Source organism: Oryctolagus cuniculus, chromosome 15, assembly GCF_051225735.1.
Source record: "Oryctolagus cuniculus isolate XC-2025 breed Fujian yellow rabbit chromosome 15, ASM5122573v1, whole genome shotgun sequence".
In the NCBI taxonomy this organism is placed as follows: domain Eukaryota; kingdom Metazoa; phylum Chordata; class Mammalia; order Lagomorpha; family Leporidae; genus Oryctolagus; species Oryctolagus cuniculus.
In genome coordinates this window covers 84,840,204-84,850,112 of record NC_142881.1, presented here as the reverse complement: position 1 = coordinate 84,850,112, position 9,909 = coordinate 84,840,204, and positions in this window count along the sequence as shown.

Here is a 9,909-nt window from a genome sequence, read left to right as displayed (position 1 = left end):
CTCCATCCTGCAGGCACCTTGGTGAACAGTCCAGAACTAAATAGATGTTTACATAGGAAGTCCAAGAGGAAATGTTTGCCTGCCTGAGTTTGTTCCAGTCCCACCCTAACACTTAACGTATTACTCAGTCTGCTTTGTTAAAAGCAAATACTACGTTTTACTTGCCTATTACTCTGCCCATTAGTTAACCAATAAACTTTGATATAAGCATTATTACGTAATTCTGAGTCATTAGTGGTATCTGTTACGTGGGATGAATTTTCAAACCAAGATCTAGGATATTTTCTTTCCAAAATTCCATTAAGTCATTTCTTTCCATTACTGCCCCACTCTGCTGAAACATTTAGAAGTTGGATTTGGGAATTAGATTTTGGGAAACCAAATTCATACTTATTAAATGAAAACTTCCTTACTCTGTTTTGAAAAGATCTTGGCCATTTTTACTATAGGACTTGGCCTCATATAATTACAGTGCTATTTTGGTCGAGGAGTTTTGGTGACCATTTAGAGTAATTATAAGCTACAAAGCAGTTGATAGATGTCTTTGCACAGTGTAGTTCAGTGCAGATCAGAATATTTGATGTGTTGATAAAATTTGTAATATTCTGCAAATCTTCAATTTTTAAGTGGTTTCTTTTGGCTGAATGAATGCTTGAATTGGTTAAACTGGATAATTCTCATTTAAAAATAATTATAAGCAAGAAATGTATTTGACATTAAATCAGATCATTGATTCTAACTATTTACTTTGTTCATATAAATAATAGTGCTAACCAATTTCATTTTTTTCTTTTTCTTTTTTTTTTTTTTTTTTTTTTTGACAGGCAGAGTGGACAGTGAGAGAGAGAGACAGAGAGAAAGGTCTTCCTTTGCCGTTGGTTCACCCTCCAATGGCCGCCGCGGCTGGCACACTGCAACCAGCGCACGGCGCTGATCCAGTGGCAGGAGCCAGGTACTTATCCTGGTCTCCCATGGGGTGCAGGGCCCAAGTACTTGGGCCATCCTCCACTGCACTCCAGGGCCACAGCAGAGAGCTGGCCTGGAAGAGGGGCAACTGGGACAGAATCTGGCACCCCGACCGGGACTAGAACCCGGTGTGCCGGCTCCGCAAGGCGGAGGATTAGCCTAGTGAGCCGTGGCACCGGCCCCAATTTCATTTTAAGACTGGCTTATAATATTTGTATCTATTTTTTATTACTGTGAAATAATAGGCATACTATATAACAAGCTTCTGAATAAGGATTCTATGCTGTTATTTAAATTTCATATGGATTGCCTGAAGTGTTTTTATTTATATGGGTCTTTTTTTTTTTTTTTTTTTTTTTGACAGGCAGAGTGGACAGTGAGAGAGAGACAGACAGAGAGAAAGGTCTTCCTTTTTCTGTTGGTTCACCCCACAATGGCTGCTGCACTGGCGTGCTGTGGCCGGCACACCACGCTGATCCGAAGCCAGGAGCCAGGTACTTCCCCTGGTCTCCAATGCGGGTGCAAGGCCCAAGGACCTGGGCCATCCTCCACTACACTCCAGGGCCATAGCAGAGAGCTGGACTGGAAGAGGAGCGACCGGGACAGAATCCGGCTCCCCGACTGGGACTAGAACCCGGTGTGCTGGTGCTGCAGGTGGGGGATTAGCCTAGTGAGCCGCCGTGCCGGCTGATATATGGGATTTAAATGTTCTTGTAAACAAAAAATTCACAGTTCTTGATGTTAAACATATCATCTCTATATTGGGTGTCCCATAATTTTACAGTTGGACTAAATTTTTAATTTTTCCATAGAAATACAACAATTAATTCTTGGAAGGTGAATTCCAAATTGAAATCTTTTGACTATTTGAAATAGTATCTTTTATACAGTGTTAAGTGCTTTTCTTCTAGGGTATGAATATGAAACTTGCATTGGTACATATATAAGCACAAATATAAAGAAAGCATGAAACAATTTAGATATAAGCATTTGATAACTCAAGTTTAAATACATGTTTTAAAATATTTATTTGAATGGCAGAGTGACAGGGAGAGATAAAGAGAGAGAGCGAGAGTCTTCCATCCAGCAGTTCACTCCACCAGTGTCCACAACAGCCGGGGCTGGGCCAGGAGGCAGAGCTTCATCCCAGTCCCCCACGTGCATAGCAGGGATCCAAGTACTAACGCTGCTTCCCAGGCTCCTTAGTGGAAAACTGGGTTGGAAGCGAAGGTGGGGCTTGACCCCAGACTATCCCCCACATTGCGGAATGCAGTGACCCAAGCAGGGGTTTCACCTGCTGTACCACAACAACCCCCAGTACATGTGTTGAAAGTTGTGTATTCTTGATGCTTATGTGTTGGACCAAGGCTTTTTGGAAACAAGAATATTTAAATGTTAGTTGTAGTAACTTGCTTGGGCCTTCCATTTCTAGTTTCCCTAGAACATTATTGAATTTTCCATTAAGTTGTCATTAACTACTGAAAACTCATTTCAGCAATTTATTTTTAATTGAAAAAAAAAAAATCTCAGGAGGAAAGACACCTTGAAAAACTCCAAAATCAAAAGTTTAATTTCCTACTGAATTTTTTCTCATCCATGAAAAGAACTGAGTAATTAATTAATTAGTTTCTATGTTGCCCTCTGAGGTTTGAGTAATTGAGCCAGGATTTGGAAACTATCCGTTGAGTGCAAACAGGTCAGTGGTACCCAGTGGGGTGATGGCTTAGATTTCTCAGCTGCCACTTGGTTTGCCCGTAGCCACAGACAAGCAGCAGCAGGAATGACCTTTGAAGAGCTTGGGGCGGTAGGGTTCTTAGTAGATCTGAAGCTAAACATGAAGAACATCAAATTGGAAGGTGGAGAACATTGAGCCTTCCTGTACAAAACAGCAGTGCCTCCTGTTAGCGCTGCAGCCTGCTGAGTATCGCTCCAGAGTTCGTGAGCCAATGCAGCTGGACTCTGAGAGAGGAATAACTGGCGTAAATATTGGAAACTTAGAACAGAATGATTTTTTTTGGTATATATTCACCCACATAGAAATAATAGGCTTAGTTGAAAAACAGGATTAGAAGATTCATTGCAAAATCAAGATATAAGATAACCATAGAAGCGCTAATCTGTCATTATATCTATCTATCTATCTGGCAAACTATGGTTCATGGTCCATATCTAAACTGTGGCTTGCTTTTGTAAATAAAATTATATACCCATTTGCTTATATACCGTCTATGGCCGCATTTGTACTATAATGGCAATGGCTGAGTTAATAGTATTTTAGTCTTTAGTGTAAATCCTAAAAAATGACCACTTTTGCCTTGAACAAAAAGTTTTCTATCCTCAGAAACAGGAATATGTACAATGTAGATTTCATAGGGCTGACTTTGTGGTGTAACAAGTTGTCACCACCTGTGATGCTGGCATCCCATATGAGCACTGGTTTGTGTCCCGGCTGCTCCACTTCTGATCCAGCTCCCTGCTAATGCACCTGGGAAAAGCAATGGAACATGGAACAAGTGCTTGGGCCCCTGCAACCCACGTGGGAGACCGGAATTAGGCTCCTGGCTCCTGGCTTTAGCCTGGCCCAGCCCTGGCCATTGTGGCCATTTGGGGAGTGAACCAGTGAATGGAAGATATCTCTCTTTGTATCTCTCCTTCTCTCCCTCTCTCTTAACTCTGCCTTCCAAGTAAATAAATTTTTAAAATGTATATTTCATAACATTTCAAATTACCCAGATTTAATCAATGCACATTATATGCATATATTGAAATGTCACACATTAGCCTATAAATGTGTACAATTATTGTTAATATAAATTTTAAAAATTCTTGGGAAAACAAAAAAATGCTTAACAAGAAGACTGGTTGATGCTGATATTTTTACTGAACAGTAAATACGTGAAAAGATGGGACAGGCATTGAGTGCAGTGACTTAAGCCACCACAGGGGAGGCCTGCCTCCCTGTGAGCGTGCCTGGAACTGAGTGCCGTCTCCACTTCTGATCCAGCTTCCTGTGAATGTGGATCCTGGGAGGAAGCAGGTGGTGGCTCAAGTTACTCGGGTCCTGGCCACGCACGTGGGAGACGTGGATGAAGTTCTGGCTTCTGGCTTCAGTCGTGTCCAGCCCCAGTTGTAGACACTAGGGAGTGAAGCAGCAGATGGAATGTCATATTCTCAGATTCTATCTCTCTCTGCCTTTCAAAAAGATCTTGTTTCTTCTCACATAAAAGTGAAAGTTAGTTGGGGCACAAGGAAAATGTTTGGCTTAGCAGTACCCAAGCTATTATCTAAAGCCACAGAAATTAAAACAATGTGATTTGGCGCAAGGTATCATAAGAGATGCATGCAACAAAATGCAGTTGAGAAGTGGAGACAACTCCACGTATATTTTTAAATTTATTATATGCTAAAGATAGCATTTCAAACCCAGAACTTCAAAATACAGAGCAAAAACTGATGGATCCAAGAAAGCTGGAAAGAGACAAAGCTACAATTAGAATTGGAATTGCCAGTATTTTCAAGTAGAAAATTAGTACGGATAGAAAAGATTTGGCTAACACTGTCACCTGGCTTGTCCTGGTTGGTGTCTGTAGGGCACTACAGCAAGCCACAGCAGAGTACACTAGAGTCCACATTGTTCTCAAATGCTCTGTGACAGGCTGTGTTTATGATTACAAAGTGGGTACCCATGGTTCAAATGAATGGAATATAGAGTTATTCATGGACTTACTTAGAAATAACTAATATGGAATTTCAAAAATTAAAAAAACTTTGTAAGTTAACAGTATGGTTGTAAGTATTCCATGTATTAAGAAGATCACAAGAGAATTGAGAAAATGTTTTTTACTAAACAATGAAAACAACAAAGATACAGTGACAGAGTTTGAGGAGTTGGAGCCATGCTGAATTTACTCTAGCTGTGGGACCTCCGGTTGGCTCTACAGGTCTGATGTTAAAAAAGATTCCTTATCTGAAAATTCAGATCTGGAGCAGTGTTTGCCTTGGAAGTGATGCTTGAAGATGTGTGAATGGATGAGTTTCCTAACTAAGGTGGAGGCCAAGAGTCCGTGAACTTCAACGTTCATGCCCACCCCGAGTGTCCTTCCTGGTGCTGACAGGCACCCCTTCCATGAAGCCTGTCACTCGACCCTTCCTGCCCGATTCCTGCAGCCATGCTTCTGACACTGCGGTGGAGGATTTGTTTGTTTTATGTACAACCTGAAAACAAAAGATTCAGCAGATGCTTACTGGTGGGCTCATTTGAGGACAGAAGCTGAGACTGGATGGCCCTTGGCCCCTTCAGGAAGAAAGAAGTGCAGTGAGCACCTGGTAGGGCTTCAAGGGGTTGGAGCACTTTAGTTCTGATCCAGCTCACTGCAAATGTGCGTGGGAAAGCAGCAGCAGATGTCAGAGTCCCTGGACTCCTGTGGGAGACCAGGATGGAGTTCTTGGCTCCTGGCTTCCACCTGACCTGGTCCTGGTGGTTTTGGTCATTTGGGAAGTGAACCAGCAGATGGAAGATTCTATCTATCTATCTATCTATCTATCTATCTATCTATCTATCTACCTACCTACCTACCTACCTACCTATCCTGCTGCCTTTCAAATAAATAGATCTAAAAAGATTTTTAAAAAATAAGTAAGGAGAGCAGAGGCAGAAAACTTCAAAAGTAGACACAATGAAGTTATAAAAACGCTCTGCATAAATCAAGTGTATAGGAGAACTAAATTCACATAAAAATTAGTAATAGCGGGGTCAGGATTGTGGATGCAGTGGGGTAAGCCACCACCTGTGATGCAGGCATCCCACACGCCAATTTGAGTCCCAGCTGCTCCACTTCCTATTCAGCTCCCTGCTAATGCACCTGAGAAGGTGACAGAGAGAGAGAGAGAGAGAGAGAGAGAGAGAGAGAGAGAGAATCTCATCTGCTGGTTAACTTCCTAGATGACTGCAACAGCCAGCACTGGGCCAGGCTAAAGCCAGGAACCAGGAGCCAGGAGCTTCTTCTGGGTCTCTCACATGGGTAACAGGAACCCAAGCACTGGGGCTGTCATCTGCTGCTTTTCCAGACCACTGACAGAGCTGGATTGGAAGTGGAGCAGCGGTGACTTGAACCACCACATACATGGGATGCTGGTGTTGCAGGCAGAGGCTTTACCCGCTGTGCTACAGTGCCAGCCCCTTCTGTTTCTTTTTAAAGACATTAGGGAAAGTACATAAAACACTGATGAGCAAAAAAAAAAAAATCAGAATTGGAACTATTCAAAATGGGATGACAAATAAAGAAAGGAAAACAACCTAGGAATGAAGACTACAAACTAGAAGGAACACAAGTGAGTGAATTCAGTAGCTGATGTCTTAGAAGAGTATGAAGTTTAGGAGGAATACTTCGGAAAGGAAGAAAGAAAATGATTGGAGAACTTAAGTTTCAGCGACAGGCAAAGGAGACTAGGAAGTGGATAATAGAAGTTACTAAGAAAACCAAAGCAAGGATACAGAACGAATACATTAAGCCAAGAAATAGCTTGAATAACTTAAGGAAATTATTCCTTTGATAAAAAGATTTAAAATTACTTATTTTGAAGTGGCAGTATCACAGTGTGTACCTGAGACCATCCAATGGATTTGACCAATACCCAAGAATTTTCTAGTAAAGTTCCTGAAGTTTGACGAGAAATAAAAATGTCCTCTGAGCATCTAGTAAGAAAGGATATGATGAAAAGACGGTTATCAGGTTGTGGAATGATAAGATTTCCAAGAAAAGATTTCATGAGTCTAAGATTTTATATCCAGCAGCGCTGACTCTGAAATTCAAAGGGCACACGTTGATACCATCGTGCACGAGCCCAGAGAATATTTGATCATCCCCACAGAGCACCTTTGAAACTCCGTCCATATCCTTGCTGCCCAGAAGCACCACTGAGATGTTAGCAGCTGGAACCATTCCACACACAGGGCACAGGCAGAAGAAACGCATACGCTGGTGGGATTGCGTTTGCCAATAAATCCACCCCCCTGAGAGAATACAGTATTCTGACGACGTCCAGGGGCTCCTTTCCCAGGAATCCCGCCCGGGAATTGGGACCCTGAAGCAGAACACTGAGGTAAGCAAGGGCTAAATCAGACACCATGCCTTCTGAGTCTCAATGGTACCCCCCTTCCCAAGCAAAATGGGGTGTGGCTCCTTAGGGACTGCTCCGTTGATCGCCACTGGGAACTGGGGCAAGTTGAGGCCTGCCCAGGAGGCCTGGGCTGCTGTCCCTGTGGGAGCAGCTTACTTTCAGAATTCTGATAGGCCGGCACCGCGGCTCACTAGGCTAATCCTCCACCTTGCGGCGCCGGCACACCAGGTTCTAGTCCCGGTCAGGGCGCTGGATTCTGTCCCGGTTGCCCCTCTTCCAGGCCAGCCCTCTGCTGTGGCCCGGGAGTGCAGTGGAGGATGGCCCAGGTGCTTGGGCCCTGCACCCCATAGGAGACCAGGAAAAGCACCTGGCTCCTGCCATCGGATCAGGCGGCCATTGGAGGGTGAACCAACGGCAAAGGAAGACCTTTCTCTCTGTCTCTCTCTCTCACTGTCTACTCCGCCTGTCAAAAAAAAAAAAAAAAAAAAAAAAAAAAAAAAAAAGTGAAACAGAATTCTGACGACTTCAGGGACATATGGGGCTCTCTCACTGTCCATGGAGAATTTCCTCTTCACACACACACACACACACACACACACACACACACAACTCCCTTTACCACCAAACAGACAAGCAGACCACAATTCTGTGAGTGGCATGTGGGTTGATTATCTCAGTTCATACTCTGGAGTGTGCACCTTGCATCCGATGTCTTTCAGTCTTCCCCACCTGCCTCTGCTATTGTCAGCACTTAACACACTTCTTGGGCCCCAGAAGCTTCTGCTGAGTAAATGAATAAACATGGTAGGAGAAGGAGTGGCAGCGGCAGTCGGAGCTCACTGTGGCTCCAAAGGCTCCTTGCGGGACCCCCACAGAGTGGCCTCTGCTCTGGGTTTGTGCTGTGCACCCGCTGCTTCCTGCCCAGTGCATGTCGGAGGGCCCTGAGAAGCTTGGTGGTCCCGGTTTGGGAAGCGAGGACCCAGCACCATACGTGATTACACACACCCAGGAGACGCTGCTGCCCGTGCCCGCCGGAGCTGATGCCCGGCTTTTCTTGGTCTCCACCTGGTGCTCAGTGCTGGGTCCCCCCGAAAGTGGGCACAATGAGGGGAGTGGGGTGTGTTCAGGAATTAGTGCCCTCTTGCTCGATTCCTTTTCCACCTGGTGTGAGAGCTGGAATGAACCTGCTGACAGCAGTGTGGCTACCCAGCCCTTCCCATGTGCACCTGTCGCTCAGCTCCCAACAGCACTTGCTGCTCAGGTGGCCCTTGGGGCCCCGCCAGGCAGTGGGACCAGCAGCCCCAGGCTGACTTGGAGACCTGCTTGCTGTTACCCCTCCAGGTCAAGGGTAATTCAGAGGGACCCGCATGCTCCAAGGTGAGCGGCCAGGAGGGAGGAGGCATCTGCTCAGGTCTCACTGGGGTCTCATGTAATCACCACTCACGTGTAATCATCACGTGTTCCCACCACATGTGTGCGAACATGCGTGTACAAGCACAGAGCAGCACTGCACGTGCTGTTCCTGGAGAGCAGTGTCTCTAAGGGACACCTCTCAGGAGGTGATGCTGCCGGCCTGGTGGAGTTCCCACCGGCCCTGGCTGGGCCTTCTGCACAGCACTGCCGTCTGCCTTCTGTGCAGGGAAGCCGGGGGAGCAGCCCCACACCTAGGTTGAGAGAGAGCAGCTGGAAGCAAAGGCCTTTGGTCACTTGTTGGGCTCCAGGACCGACAAGCCCTGCTCACCCTGGCTGGGGCAGAGGCAGCTTGCAGCTGAAGGACTCTCCAGGGACCGATGCCTGGCCCTGAGACATCCCAGTGGGTCACTGACTTCCGTCGCAGACCAACAGCTCCCAGCGCTCAGAAGCGGCTCCAGCGTGGAGGCCGCCAGGCACCCACCCTCCAAGGGGTCACCTCCACCTGGAGGGCCTCGGTGGTGGCGGTGGCCCCTGGGGTGTGAGTGCAGCGCCCTGGGCAGGCCTCCCTCTCCCAGGTGCTCTGCGGAGCCGAGCGCACGGCTGGCACTCAGCAGCTCATAAATCCCCAGTTCTGGGCTGCCTGCAGCTGGGAGAGTCCACAGCTGGAGGGATTTTCTTCCACGCCCCCCACCCCCAAACTTAACACATCATAAAACATAGTCATTTGAGGAGTGAGAGCATCCAGGAGGTAGTTTTGCCTCCATAGCTCGGTTTGGGAAAGCCTGGGGTGGGGGTGGGGTGAGGTTTGCACTTCCACCCATCCACACACCCCGTCAGCCTCAAGGCAGGGGGCAGGGGGCAGCCGTATCTGCATGTCCCCCGGCCCCAGCTGTTGCTGTCCTCTCTCCAAGGCCACTACAGAGCGTGCAAGTGAAGCATGGTTGTTTGGAAACAGCCTCTCAGTGACTGATAGCTCCTGTGCGACCTGTGGCTTTGAGTTTCTGTATTCCAAAGCTTTGACCGCCTGGGGCCTTGCTGCCCCTCCAGGGGCTGGCCGGTCACTAGAGATGGTGAACAAATGGCCCAAGAACTCTCCGCCCCTGGCACCTCCAATGTTGGGCTCTCACACTTAGATCACTATCCACCTACCCTGATCACCCCCACAGTCAGGTTTAAGGCAACCAGGGCAGCCCCTGTGCCCCAGAGTTCCCCGAAAGTATTCAGATCTGCCAGTCCTACACCTGCTAGCCTTGTCTAGCCCATCCTCTCCCAAAGAAATCACAATGGAGCCTGCTGCCCACAGTTCTTCCTCTCAGCATCCTGATCAGCCCTGGGGCTTCCCCATGCAACCCTGCAGGCTGTGCCCCTGCCTCTTGTCTCTAGGGGTCCGTGAGAACCTTCCTGCATGAC